Source organism: Aythya fuligula, chromosome 2 (assembly GCF_009819795.1).
Source record: "Aythya fuligula isolate bAytFul2 chromosome 2, bAytFul2.pri, whole genome shotgun sequence".
NCBI classification, from domain to species: Eukaryota; Metazoa; Chordata; class Aves; order Anseriformes; family Anatidae; genus Aythya; species Aythya fuligula.
The window spans coordinates 68297637-68312838 of NC_045560.1; the positions used below are offsets into that span (position 1 = coordinate 68297637).

Consider the following 15202-nt stretch of genomic DNA (forward strand, 5'->3'; position numbering starts at 1 on the left):
GCCACTTCTACTTCATAACACAAATATCTTCTCACTGTCAAACCCTCTGGGAGAAATTACCTGTAATTAGTTCATTCTGTGTATGTTATCCAGAGGCAGTCTTTGATAGCAGTGCTATCACATTTATTTTCCAAGTACCAGTAATTATTATTGAAGAGAAGAATAATAAGTGGTCTAAAAACTTTCTTATTATCTAGACCCCATTCTCCCCTACCCCTCCTCAGGCATGGGCTGGCAGTTTCATACTCATACTGTTTTCTTTACCAAGCTGTTTGTCAGCCTTGGTTCTGGAGATCGCTGCACACCATTGAGAAGCCAAAGAGTGGAGAGGCGTCTTGTGCCTATGGATTTGCCCTGGCACCTGCCGCGCATGCCAGCAGCTGTCTCATCGGGGGGGGGATGGGGGTGGGTGGGAGGGGTGGGGGGGGACGGGACCTGGACGTCACGGTCACCATAGAGACAGCTGCGAGGATTTGGTTTCAAAAGGTGAAGAGAAGCTGGGAATTAGGAAGGTAAGGCTGGGTCTGTCTTGCAACTCTCATGAAGGATTTTCAAATGGCACTCTATTTGAACAGGTGCCACAGTAAAGAGATGCTTTACTCTATGTTTATGTACATGTATATATATATATATGCATATAAATATATCTAAATACACGAACATTTACATGTACTGTTTTGAATAGATGTGTATGTGAAAGGACCAAATCGAGTATTTTTAAAGATCTTGCTGGTATTCTGCTGGCACTACTCAGATTAATTTTTCATTTACAGATAGCACAAAATGAGACTCAAGTTCTGTTTAAATTTTATTTTAAGAAGTAATAAAATATTCACTACTTAAGATTGTATCAGTTTCGCATGTAAGCAGAGTAAACTGCACGCATCGTAAATTAACATTGTTCACTTCTGCCTCTCTTCATGATCCTCTGCTATGCTTTAGCAAGGATACGCATGTAGAGCAATGGTGAGTGTTGACAGGCAAGATAAGGATCAGCCATGAATCATTGTTTAACCACATGGGACTTTAAAGCTTGGGTTTATACTGGTCCAGAACAGCTTGCAAACAATCCCTCTCTGCCCACTCTTATATCAGCAGATAAAACTGCCCCTCCTGATGGCTTATTCCCTCCTTTACAGATGTGTAACTTATTTTTGGTGATGCATGGGCTTATTTAAAGGTTCCGTTTGTACATTTATAATCCCCAGCAAGGTGCTGATGCCAAATAGTTGTTTTTTGTACCTTAACAGCATATAACTTCGTGGATATGTCTCTGAGGGGAAGGGAAAGTGGAAGGGAGGAGCCCATACAGCAGAGCAACAGGTGAAATATTAATGAGCAATGCTGTATAAGCATTACTGCAGACAAAGTACTAGAAGGCTTCTAGAGACTCATACAAGACCACGTCTGCAGTGTTGGGTGTCACTGGGGCAGAAGGGGCCGCATATGTCTTTCTGATCTCAGGCCACGGATGTTCAGCAGAGCCCTTGAGCTCTTCTCCTCCTTGCCCAGCCTGCCACAGCTGTGGCAGGGAGTAGCTGGGGCACAGCAGGTTTTGTAACCATGACATGCTCCTTGCCTTGACAGCTGAAGGAAGTCTGCCATGGGAGCCAAATGTATTGGCTTAGTGTCAGCTCTGGGGTATCTTTCCTGTTTGGGGAATTCCCCATTGGGGAAGCACCACTGCTGTTGGGAGCAGAGATCAGAACTCAGCCCCTGGGGCTGGGGCTGTCCACTGTGGGAGAGGGTTTTGGCAAGGATTCTTTTTTTTTTTTTCCTATTCCTAGGTCTCTTTGATTTTATGAATAACTGAATGACAAGTAAAACTTCAGTATTTACCCTATGGCTGGATTTTCCACAGGGGTGTTTGCATGTGTGCGTAATGCCACTTGCGTTTATTATTCCTGCTGCTGTCGTCACTCACATGTTGTCTGCAAACACAGAACAAAAGGCAGCTCTCTTTGCAGTAGGCTTATGACCCAACTGCTTCATGAAAAGAGCAGAGGGAGAGCCTGGGGTCCCAAAGAAACCCTGAGATAACATTGGTTGGGCTGCCATTGTCAGACTTTTACAAACCATGGTAATATATGTATGCTTCATGCTACCAAAAGAGACAGCTGGGGTATATGTGAAGAACTGAATTCTCTATTTACAATGCAGTTAGTGTTTGTGTTTTTTTTTTTTTGGGGGGGGGGGGGGGGTACCATTGTTGGGACATGCATCTATCTGGCTTCCATAATAAACTTAATTTTAAACTGATTTTATCTGATGACTGCCGCAGAATCTTGCCTACCCAGATTTTAATCATTCACCTTGACTTCTGTTTCAAGAACCTTCTGACCAAATTGATCTTCAGTATTGATAAGAAAGTCTGTGCTGGTGAATTTTCAGGTTTGACTCACTTTCTGAGATCAGGCAACATCTCAGTTATCACATGCTCTTGATTAATCATTTGATCAGGCTTTTTAGGGAGTCTAGGAACTGCAGTTATTCAGAGTTCATCCAGTTCAGATCCCTGTCTGCTGTAGTGGTGACTTACAGTTGTTTCAGAGAAAAGGAAACAAAATCCTGCATTAAACAAGAAGGAGATAAACTGTTGCTCTTTTGAAGCTCTAATAGAAACTGTTTCAGTATTTTTAAATATTTTTTTTTTTTCGAGGATTTTTATTAATAGAATGCACGAGAACATTCTTATCCATGAGTTTATCCTACCTTTTCTGGAATCCTGTTAAATTTTTGTCTTTGTGACATCCTTTGGCAAGCGTTTTTCTAATTTACCTTTTCATTGAAAGTATTTCTTAGATTTCTAAGAAATCTAGAAATTTCTAGATTTTCTTTGACAGATAAACCATTCTCTGGGAACTTGACAACCAATTAAGATTATTACAAAGTCAGATGTCAAGAAAGAAGCTGGATACTAACTGTACTTAGGGGGCTGATCTGAAAGATTTTACTGATACGAAAGCCGCTTCTGAAGGACAACAAAATCAGAAAATGTGGAAATAAAGCTTTTCTTGATAGAGACCTGTTCCATCTGCCACATTCAATCATTTTGGTCCCCTGTTAGCAGGGTCCTTAGTTTCTGTTCTCGTTGCTCACCCCTACAGTCTGCTCTGGCCAGAGAATACTTGTGCTTGGCCTGCTGTGGGAAGGATAGGAAGCCACACCTATTATAACAACAAACATCTTCTAACCTCTTGTTGTTTATTAGTGGTGGGGGTAATATAATTCCTCTGTCTAACTATGCATCACTACCTGTATGAATTGGTCAAGACTTGCATCTGGAAATTATGCTGTGACAAGATTAGTTTCTGGTCTTGGTAAATCAGGAATATTTATACACACTAAGTTTATGCCATAGTCTACTAGATAGATGAAGTTGCTTTACTTCTTGTACTATCTTCTCTCTGGTGTTATTCTGTGATGCTTTCACTTTGTAAGATTTCTTGAGTCTTTCTTTGACTCAGGAGGTTAAAGTAAGCCATAGCTGATTTCTTTTTGTATTGATTTGAGGATAAGGGAGAACAGAAATCATGCTGCTTATTGGCATGTAGATAATTTACCGGTTTGTGTTGAGAAGATAGGTGAAAGCCAACGTGAAACTGATGCTGGACATGATTTCAGAATATAGATCTTGTCAGAATGTAGAGCTGTTTGTTCTCTTTAGACATCGCCATTGATCAGTGATCATCACCCAAAGGTAGATTCCTCTCTTCCAAGCACTTCCATTCACTGTGGTATGTGTTTGGGTTTTTCCAATTGCCTCTGAGTTCAGTTTTTTGTCTTTCAAGTGGCCCTCAAGGTACCTACAGAGTTTGTTTATTGTCACCTACATTGATTGTATAGGAGGATGAATGAGACAGGAAAACAAAACAGGAAAACAAACTGCGTTTGTGAGTACCCTATGTTGCAGTGAAGTGAGTCCTGTTTTGTGTGAATCAATGGACTTTGGGAAGGGCTTCTGGGAGCGTGGAAACCCTGTGGTGCTCTTGCCCTTTCTCTCAGATTGGGTCCTCATCAGTGAGGATAAATTTGCAGGCTATCCAGCCAGATTTTTTCCACATCGTAAAGGGAGTTATGAGGAACTCTAAGCTCTGAGAAGATGACTCAGTGCTGCTGGTGCTGAGTTAGACCTATCACTGTAGCCATTATAGACGCACACAGTCCACACCCAATTTCATCCTCTGCCCACACATAAATGTGTCATCTATCTGTGTATGACTTAAGTGCTTATATCAAAAACATTTACCTGCCAAAGTTGTGCGAATTGTCATAAAAAGTAATTATCTCCTTCCAACTTCTCAAGTGTTACTCTCCTCTGTGATCCTTCTGTCCCATCTTTCGATCTATTACATCTTCAAAGGGATCCTGTTGTGCATGTAGGTCTGTTTGGGAGAACCGTATTTACATTGCCAACTATGAGTCATGTCAGTGTAAACTAGCTAAACTAGCTAAAATAGTGTGTGATAGAAATTGACCTTCTTGCTTATTTTGGATTAAAAATATTATCTCTTGATGCCAAGTATTCCATTTGATGTTTAATTTGTATTACTGCAATTGATAAAGGTGTAAACTTTTTCATGAATAGCAGTTGTCGTTGTTGTTTTTTAAAATAGCCATCTGCTATCCCACTTATGCAAGTCAAGTTTATTAGATTGTCTCAGAAGAATTGTATGAAATATAGCACTATGAAATTAATTCACCTTCCCCACACTGTATAAAACAGCCTGTGATTTCATTCAGCTAGTAGGAAAAAGTGACTTTCTAATCTAAAGGTATGTGAACACAAGTATTTTTTACTTTACTTTACTTTTACTTTACTTTATTAAACTTTCAGGCATATCAGAGATGTAGCCTTAGAGGGCCTAGATCAGGATTTGTGTGCATGTGCTTATCTCTGAGATTAAGAACTCTAAGCAAGGTTCCTTGCGGTTTCTTAGGTCTTTTGTGAAAGTGTAAAGCCTCAAGCCATCTTTCAGAGCACGAGATCACAGAGTTTCCCTAGGCAAAATGTAATCAGACTGTCTCAAAACAAAGGTGAAAGCTAAGGCATGACTCTTGAAGAAGGGGGTTTGTAAGTCATCTTCAACAGAAGGAAAAGAGGAGACATGATCTCCCAGCTGTGAAGAACTGCTCTATGTGCTGGTGACAGACCAATTGCTTCCTAATGCTAAACAGCCTAGAGCTAGAGAAAAGGAAGTCTTCTACTGTAGAGCTGGAGAAAGAAGGGAATAAGAACAGGGAAAATCAGTTTCTCTACCTAACTTTCCCCCCTGAGAGGCCTAGGGGATTCATGGCTTTAGAGGAATGGGTACATGGAGGCATGGTAGAAGACCACAGAAGAAAAAGCAGCTATTGTGAAACTTTTCTTGATTCACTTTGGCCAAGAGTCCTGAGAATACCTGACATGATTGGGTCTGCAGTGTAAGTCTGGGGGAAAAATACAAAACCCAAACCTCTGTGAACTGAAACCAGAATACTTCACAGAGTCCTACTCCTGAATCTAGTCATTTGTGAGTCACATCCTGCCTTACCTGACATTGCACAAGTGATTCAGAGAAAATGGCGTGATACGACTCCTCTATGGTAATTGAAATGAGAAGGATGTTTGCTGGCATGCATTTCTCAACATGCAGTACAGTAAAATACTTTTTTTGCAAAACTGTCAGCAAAGGCTGGCAGAACAAAGGAGGCCCAGGCACTAATCTGGGATAATGTACAGGAGATGGCAGGAAGAGCTGAGAAGATTTGAGTCTTGTGACAACTTTTACTGGAAAGACAAGAGCTCAAGTTTGACTAGTTCTCAAATGAGACTAAACTGTTTAGCTAGTATTTAAGAAGTAGCATAGAGTGTTAATGGCAGCAATACAAAAGGAAAGAAGAAGATCTTTATCAGTCATTTTCACTTTGGTTTTGTTTAATTTTTTATATAAAAATATTTAAATATAACTGTGTGAGCACATACCACGTTGTGTTTGTATGAGTTATTAAGATACTGTTACATGGGAACAGGAACAAGTAGGAGTTCCATTCCACAATGTTTGCAAATGCCAGAGAGGTTTGGCTTACCATAGGGTGTAGTGTTGGCTGGAAGGTTTGGACCTAGGACTGTCACTATTGGCACTATGCAATGTGCGAGGTGCAAAGCATGCTCCCTTTTGGGGTAACAGTTGCTTGGTAAAGGTTTCCACCACGAATCAGAGACTGTCCCCTATGGGTATAAAATAACGTAGCTCTTCTAAAAAGTGAGGATAGTAGCTTAGAGTGGTTGGAGATCTGGCACAAGGTCCCTGTTAACATCCACCGTTTTCCTGCCATCATCTACTACAATTCATGTAAGGACAGGTAAGATTACTGCTGTTACAAAGCCCTATCTGATTGGGTTTCATGCAGCTTTCTTCTTCTGCATCCAAGATCATGGCAGCCTGTTTCACACCCACACCTGATTTCTCAATTTACTCTGCTCCATCTTTAAAGTCTCTTTGTGCCATATAAAGCATCTGGTAACATTCAGTAACTTTCTGCACCTGTAGTTCTACTGGTTCAGGACTTTGCAGTAGATTTTCCTCACTCTAACATGTTAACATACAAAATGTGCCCCTGGGCCGAGTGCCAGAAGGTATTCAGTAGCACCAACTGTATACAGTGTGAAGGAAGCTGGTCTCAAGGCATCTCATCAACATCCAAGCTGAAGCAAATTCTTTGACACCCTGATATGAAACCAGCCTGTTCCTTTTGTCTGCGTGCCAAAGGAAGCTGTTTCTTCATTGATGAATAGGGTATGAAGTGTAAACTTTGCACTGAGACTGTGCAATAACCTTGCATGTTTTCAGGAGAAAGGGGATTGTGTATTCCTCGTCATCTTGCACCCAGATGTCAGCATACGGGTTTTCTTTTTGAAGAATGCCATGCAAGCTTTTTCTCAGTTGAAGCTGAAGCAAGTGTTGTGTCTTACTGAAGTTCTTCAGATTCTTTTCCTCCTCACCTCCGATTTCATTTCTAAAATGATCTGAAAAGGGGGTCCAGGAAGGCTGGGCGCTCTTCAAGAGGGAAGTCTTAATGGCGCAGGAACGGTCTGTCCCCACGTGCCCAAAGACGAGCTGGCGGGGAAGAAGACCGGCCTGGCTCAACAGAGAATTGTGGCTTGATCTTAGGAGGAAAAAGAGGGTTTATAAGCTTTGGAAAAGTGGGCAGGCCACTAAGGAGGACTTTAAAGAAGTAGCGAGGCTGTGCAGGGACAAAATTAGGAAGGCCAAAGCTCATCTGGAGCTCAATCTGGCTACTGCCGTTAAAGATAACAAAAAACGTTTCTATAAATACATCAACACAAAAAGGAGGACTAAGGAGAATCTCCATCCTTTACTGGATGCGGGGGGAAACTTAGTTACAAGAGATGAGGAAAAGGCGGAGGTGCTCAATGCCTTCTTTGCCTCAGTCTTTAGCGGCAATACCGGATGTTCTCTGGATACTCAGTACCCTGAGCTGGTGGAAGGGGATGGGGAGCAGGATGTGGCCCTCATTATCCATAAAGAACTGGTTGGTGACCTGCTACGGCACTTAGATGTGCACAAGTCGATGGGGCCGGATGGGATCCACCCAAGGGTACTGAGGGAACTGGCAGAGGAGCTGGCCAAGCCACTATCCATCATTTATCAACAGTCCTGGCTATCAGGGGAGGTCCCAATCGACTGGCGGCTAGCAAACGTGACGCCCATCTACAAGAAGGGCCGGAGGGCAGACCCGGGAAACTACAGGCCTGTCAGTTTGACCTCAGTGCCAGGAAAGCTCATGGAGCAGATCCTCCTGAGAGCCATCATGCAGCACTTGCAGGGGAAGCAGGCGATCAGGCCCAGTCAGCATGGGTTTATGAAAGGCAGGTCATGCCTGACGAACCTGATCTCCTTCTATGACAGAGTGACGCGCTGGGTGGATGAGGGAAAGGCTGTGGATGTGGTCTACCTTGACTTCAGCAAGGCTTTTGACACCGTCTCCCACAGCATTCTCCTCAAGAAACTGGCTGCTCTTGGCTTGGACTGGCGCACGCTTTGTTGGGTTAGAAACTGGCTGGATAGCCGGGCCCAAAGAGTCGTGGTGAATGGAGCCAAGTCCAGTTGGAGGCCAGTCACTAGTGGCGTCCCCCAGGGCTCGGTGCTGGGGCCGGTCCTCTTTAATATCTTCATCGATGATCTGGATGAGGGCATTGAGTGCACCCTCAGTAAGTTCGCAGATGACACCAAGTTAGGTGCGTGTGTCAATCTGCTTGAGGGTAGGAAAGCTCTGCAGGAGGATCTGGATAGGCTGCACCGATGGGCTGAGGTCAACTGCATGAAGTTCAACAAGGCCAAGTGCCGGGTCCTGCACCTGGGGCGCAATAACCCCAAGCAGAGCTACAGGCTGGGAGAGGAATGGTTGGAAAGCTGCCTGGTGGAGAAGGACCTGGGAGTGATGGTGGATAGTCAGCTGAATATGAGCCAGCAGTGTGCTCAGGTGGCCAAGAAGGCCAACGGCATCCTGGCTTGTATCAGGAACAGCGTGACCAGCAGGGCTAGGGAGGTGATTGTCCCCCTGTACTCAGCTCTGGTGAGGCCGCACCTCGAGTACTGTGTTCAGTTTTGGGCCCCTCGCTACAAGAAGGACATGGAGGTGCTTGAGCGGGTGCAGAGAAGGGCGACGAAGCTGGTGAGGGATCTGGAGAACAAGTCCTACGAGGAGCGGCTGAGGGAGCTGGGCTTGTTCAGCCTGGAGAAGAGGAGGCTCAGGGGCGACCTTATCGCTCTTTTTAGGTACCTCAAGGGAGGCTGTAGCGAGGTGGGGGTTGGCCTGTTCTCCCACGTGCCTGGTGACAGGATGAGGGGGAATGGGCTTAAGTTGAGCCAGGGGAGTTTTAGGTTAGATGTGAGGAAGAACTTCTTCACTGAAAGGGTTGTGAGGCACTGGAACAGGCTGCCCAGGGAAGTGGTGGAGTCACCATCCCTGGAAGTCTTCAAAAGACGTTTGGATGTAGAGCTTAGGGATATGGTTTAGTGGAGGGCTGTTAGCGTTAGGTTGGAGGTTGGACTCGATGACCTTGAGGTCTCTTCCAACCTAGAAAATTCTGTGATTCTGTGATTCTGTGAAAACAAAAACAGTCGAAATTCTCCTGCTGGGAGATAAGACCCCCCCATAATCTGCTAGGACACTTGCAGTTAAGGAATTTGAGTGTCAAGCCCAGTTTCTTGCATCTGTTAGATCCACTGGGGTCCAATTCCACTGTGCAAGAAACCCGTGACCCCAGTATCTGTGCCCAGGTGGTGATGGCCCTGCATGGGACAATTCTGCTCCCATGCCAGCCTGGATATGTCTCTGTCAGGCAGAGTGCTTCATCCTTTCTTCCTCTGCCAAAGCAGATTCCCTGCAGTGCTGACCCATCTAGTGAACATCTCTGGTGCAATGCTGTCCACTAATCCACTACTTCTTTGAACAGTTTGAATTTCAGTTCATCTGATGAAACTCTGTTTTCATGTTCCTGCTCTGTTCAGTCTCTAACAATCTGGTATTATTCCTAGAACAGGTCTCTTTTAATTATTCCTTGCATTTTACAGGGTGGGAAGGGAAGCTCTGGATTTTTCTCTTTTCACAGACTCTTGGAGTCTTGACCGTGGTCAAACAATAAACCTTAAGCATAGCCAAGAACTGAATCTATGTTTTGGGGTCCAAATAGAATAGTTCTATTTTGAAGTCATTATTCTTCCTGTGATTTTTCTCTTTTTGGAAGACAAAATAAAAAGTTAATGCTTTTAATACACTGAACGTCTCTGTGTGCTTTGTTGTGGGATACGTGGTGTAGTGAATCTGTATCCATCTTTTGTTAAGGTGAACCCATCTTTGAGCTCAATATTAAAGAGCACAAAGGTGTTTTGACTCTCATATGAGGACAAAATAAATCTTGGAAAATATTATGCTTATTATTTGTGTTATTATGCAGATGGCATACATGAGAGGACTCTTGGTTCTCATCTGTTCTATTTTGGTGTACTGATATTGTGAGCACCTGATGGAAAAAAGGAATAAATACAATGAGGCTTCATTGTTAGCATCACAAAACTACCACCTTAAAAGCTTAGCAAGCTTCCCTTCCATCCAAAAATATGGGCTTCAGAACCTCTAGCCTGACACTGTAGACAGTTCTAGTTTATTGGCATTAAATGATGTGTTCAAGGTAATGTTCAATTAAATGAGGTACTGGGAAGTTTATAACATGTTACTGAGGGATAGCACTTGTATATTTATTATGATCTTGGATACATTGGCATGGCGTACAGTATAAGGTGAAGAAAAAAGCCTCCCAAATTAAAGGCAAGCTTCGTAATGACCAATCTTTCTAATTCATGCAAGCTGAACGTTCATTTGATGCAAGTAAGTCGCTGAATGAATTGGTTATGATGGAGCACGTAGAAGACAGACTCTGTTTTTCTTAGTCCACAGCCCTACAGTCATGCCATGATAGAGGACCTTAGGGAACTCATGGAGTCCTGCTGGATTTGGTTTTGGGAGAGGCTTGCCCACACGCAGCTCACTGCAGCATCAGCTCCTGTCATGTTTCTTAATTACCTCAAGTACCAGATATTTGCAAGAAAACATTATATGAAAGATTCATTAGCTTCACTGGTTCAACAGAGAGATAAAGATATTTCCTAATCCAACTCTCTACTACTCTGGGAACATCTCCAAAAACCAATGAAAATCCAAATTTGACATTCTTAATTCAGATATAAAAATAAGGCCAAAAAAAAAAAAAAAAAAAAAAAAGGAAAAAAAATATTCTAAACATCCTTTTACCCTTTTTGCATCTTAAGAAAGCAGAGCAGGGCCAACCCCCTTCTTTTTGACCTTAAATATCACCTTTAGGGAAGCATGAAGTGTTTAAAGTAACTAATCAAAGGTTTAAACTTAACCCTTAGGCATGATGATAACTTTGTACTGAAATGTCATTCCTTTGTGTTTTCAGGAGTGAAATGAGAAATGGAGAATTCATCCATCCATTCTGAGATAGCCATTTGCAATACAGTTTCCACTTGCAATGCACCAAGTTTTAGCTAGCAAGAGCGTATCCATGAGCTAGGATCTGGAAGGGACATTGTAAGTTATATATACTTCATTTTGCACTTAACTTTGCTTTCTCTTTGGCAAGGCTCAACCACAGAGAAAAAACATGTGAGTGGACAGATGGACCTGAAGATTCACTGAAGGTTGCTTCCAAGTCCTTAGGATATCTATCTATTTTTGTGTGAAGAGCTAGGGGTTAATGATTCCACTTCCTGCCTTCATGATGCTGGGGATGATGTTGGGAAAGATAGGACTTTATAAAAATTTTCGGTGGTAGTTGTGGTGTTAGTGATTTAGGAGGTGAACTGACTTTACAGAGAATTAAATAAAACAGAGATAACTTTGGATTTGTATTTTCAACCATCATTATAAAAAAAAAAAAAAAGAAAAAAAAAAGAAAAAGGAAAAGAAAAAAATAAAATGTCAGCTAAAAATAAACATGCAATATAAATGATATTTGTCAATCACCTGTCCAACCTAAGATGCACACCTGTGTGAGTTTTAGCACTATGAAGGTCACTTACACTCCTTCTAACAGATTTTCTGGATTTTCCAAGGTTTCCAGTTGCTACATTTTGGAAAGGACTTGTGCAGTATTGACAACATGCTTGAAAATGTTTAAAAGACAATGGTAGTCTTCTTGTTGATTTCTGCACAGCACCATGTACAGGCTGCAGCAAGATGGTCTATAGTGGCAAAATTGGTCTGATCTAAGAAACTAAAATTCATCAGCAGTTGGAAGTTACTACTGCTCCAGTGAGTTGTTGTAACTAACAGGGTCCAATCTGTGCAATTGTATTTGCACAGATTGTATTTGTATTGTATTTGCACAGTAAACCAGGCCAGCAAAATTTTCACTGGATATGCAAGAGAGTCATAGAATGACAGAATGAATCTTAAGTATCTGAAACTGCTCTCACCTTCACCAGAGTAAATGAGAAATAATTCCATCAAGGCAGTGAAATTATTCCAATTTGAAACTTCTGAAAATGGCACTAGAATGAGATCCTTCAGTCCTTAATTTGGTATCTGGGGTGAGGGAGGAAGGATAAGGAGTCAGAAAAAAAGAAGTGTAGTCACATCTTTTTAGTTCTGCTGAAGTTTTCACATTCCCTTACTACAAACACCCTCACTTGGGAGTTAATATATTAGTCTGCTGTATTCAGTGAATTAATTCATGCAAATACGGAGAAGTGTATGCATAAGAGTTTTGCAGGTTTGGGACCTATAAATTTTAGAATAGACTGCTTTGTTTCCAGTTATTTTCTCCCATTTGTTCTGTAACATGTTTTTCAAAATAGTGAATAATTGTATCATCATCCAAACCAGATCCTAAATAGACAATCAGCTTGTAGACTGCAGTATCTAAAATGAGTAATGATACACTTTGTAGGACTCTTTTTTAAAAAAACCCTCTTTTGTAGTAGTGAAAAATGTAGTATTTAAAAGCTATATTTAGATTGAACTATGGGTGTAACCCAAGCTAGTAAAAGCCAAGAAAGCCCAGACTCACTTATACTCCAATGAAGCTGAAGATGGTTTTTTGATGCTGGGAAAATATCAAAAAACATCAGAAGCATCATAAAACATCTTCTGGCTCATCTTACCTGCTTCTCAAGTGAAACAGGCTATGAAACAGCCTCAAACAGGCTCAAGTGAAACACTGCCCCTATCCTGACCTAAGCAACCATTTGTGGGACAGCAAATGGTACCCAAGTGAGTCAGAAGGATGCATGGCTACCCTGCTCCTCCCCAGACAGCAGAGAAGTGAAAAGAGGATGTGCTATCCATAGGCATCCCACCCAGGGACTGATGGGTCCATGGGCCAGGCGGCTGGGCACAGTAGCATGCCTCCACTATTAAACTGCTTCCACACTCTCTCTTGCTCTGTGATCTCTACCTGAAAGTCACTGCTGCATTCTACCTTGAAGTCCTTTCCCACCACCACTCCCCAGCCCTTTCAGTCCCAACCTTTTTTTTTTTTTTTTATTAATTAGTGATACCTGTTATAATGAGGAAGAGTTGGTGGATTCCGATCTCTCCTACCATTAGACAGTATAATTTTCTGCTTTGTTCTGATGGTGCAAGAACATAAATGTTTTCAGATCCTTGAAGCTATATTGCTTGTACTAAGCTCTGTCATTACAGGATCTAGTTTCAGGATATGTTTCCTCTGATGGAAAAGCTTACTTAAGGATCCCTTTTTGCTTGCTGGAGTTCCTTGTGCTCTGGCTGTGGTGCTACAGTCATAGAAGACCAGAAAAGCAGTTCAAGATTTAAAAAGAAAAAAAAAGAGTTTTGGGGGAGCAGGTATTTTTAACCCAGCTTAGATCTATGGTTATGTCAAGGCCAATGAGACTGTAGTGGGCTGTGGCTCAGGGACAGGAATGAATGACTCAAGAGAGGAAGGGGGCAGAGAGCAGAAATTCATGAAGCTGCTTTGTCACCAAGTAAAACATGTCATGGGATTGCTACTGACTATTCCACTTGATCAAATGGTATGGAAGTCACATTTTTTCAGCTACCCTATTGGTTAGAAGTCAGCTTCAACCCTATTAGACATGCTACCTACCTCAAAATGCAGGAATTCAGGAATTTGACTGAGGTCATGTTTAACAGCTCTTTGCCTGCTCAAGGTCTCAAGACTTTTTATTTTATTTTATTTTATTTTTTTTTTTGTAGTAAATGAAACATCACTAGCATTTATTTCCAATGGAAAACTAGTTCAAGGCTTCAAATCCCAGAGTCAGAATTCTGATTGCTAATTTTCTGTCTGCAACAAAGAAAAGTAGTGCTGAACCATGCTGACCAAGGACACGCAGTGTAAAAAGAGCCAGGCATGACCTGTTTTTTTTTTTTTGCTGCTCTTGGTTGAAGACTGATGGAAACAGCTACAGACCTAAGGTTGCCTCTACCTACATTTTATTAGTTAGGTGGATCTTAAAAAGCAAACTGCAGGTCAGTTTGTTTAGTCATCAAAATATCTTTACACAACACTATTTCTGGTTAGCAGTGTACAAACAGTGCTGTTAAGTTCCTGTCCATTTTGTCGCCTTTTCGATTATTGACATCATTACCTTAGTTTCCTTTTGTACTCAGTGGTTATGTCTTATTAACAGGTACATGACAGAGGTATGCACTCACAGGGTTGAATATATTGATACGTATGTGTAGTCAATGTTAAATGGCATACAGAACAATACAAAGAGTAATGTGAATGTATAAACAAATAGACTATGTTGTTTCATGTTGACATGTATATGACACTAATCCAGAAACTCGTGCCAGAGGCAAGTGAAATACGTTTTAAACCACTAGAGGTATTCCTTCTGGGATTGCTTATACAGTATGATTTCTGTCTCTTTTCTTTCAATCAAACTCTACTGATCCGTTAACAACAGTATTGATATATCAGGTGGTATAATTGTAAAAGATGTTACTTTCACAAGATACATTTTCTTGTATTTTTCTGTGTATCTTTTCTGGTATTCTTGCTCAATTCAGAGGAAGGATGCAGGTCAAAAAAAACCTTTAAGATTATATTACTATACACAGATATGAAATTTAGATCTATCACTGGTAAACAGCAATAAAGGCATTTTTTCTAGTGTTGATCATATGTGCTGTTTGCAGGGAAACTTTCCTGGAAAATGATGCTCTAATAATTATAGGTTCAGTCCTTGAACAGCAGTGTGTATAAAAGTTTTTTCTTTTTAGTAGTCATGGAAGCCAATGAATGAAGAGTAGAAGTTAACAAGGAAGCGTTAAATCTATGGCTAATGCAGACAGTCACAAAATGAACTAATTACTCCCTGAAAATAAGTTAGGAGAGAAACTCTGAGGCAGATTTCAAAAGTGATGGAGCTGTTGGCAATAAAATTGTGTATGGTCAAAATATATTATATTGCTTGCATGTTCCCTAATGGTAAATATTTTTCTATCTGTCTAGATTTTTATTTACATTTTTATGTATCCCCCTTAGATTTTATAGTATTGTTTTTGTGCAGTCAAATTCATGCACTGTTTCTGTCTGTTTTCTGTTCTGTGGTGGTTTTACCGTGCTGGGCAGCTAAACCCCACAACCGCTCTCTCACTCCCCCTCCTTTAAATGAGGAGG

The 15202-nt window shown here is 41.5% G+C and overlaps 1 protein-coding gene across 1 annotated transcript in view; it reads left to right on the forward strand.

Annotated features, from left to right (window-relative positions):
- Positions 1-452: 452 nt before the first annotated feature.
- Positions 453-15202, forward strand: part of OFCC1 (orofacial cleft 1 candidate 1) — a 185336-nt gene continuing 170586 nt past the window's right edge. The window contains exon 1 of the mRNA XM_032181084.1: positions 453-512. The gene's annotated coding sequence lies outside the window, so the exon portion shown is untranslated. The remainder of the gene's footprint in view (positions 513-15202) is intronic.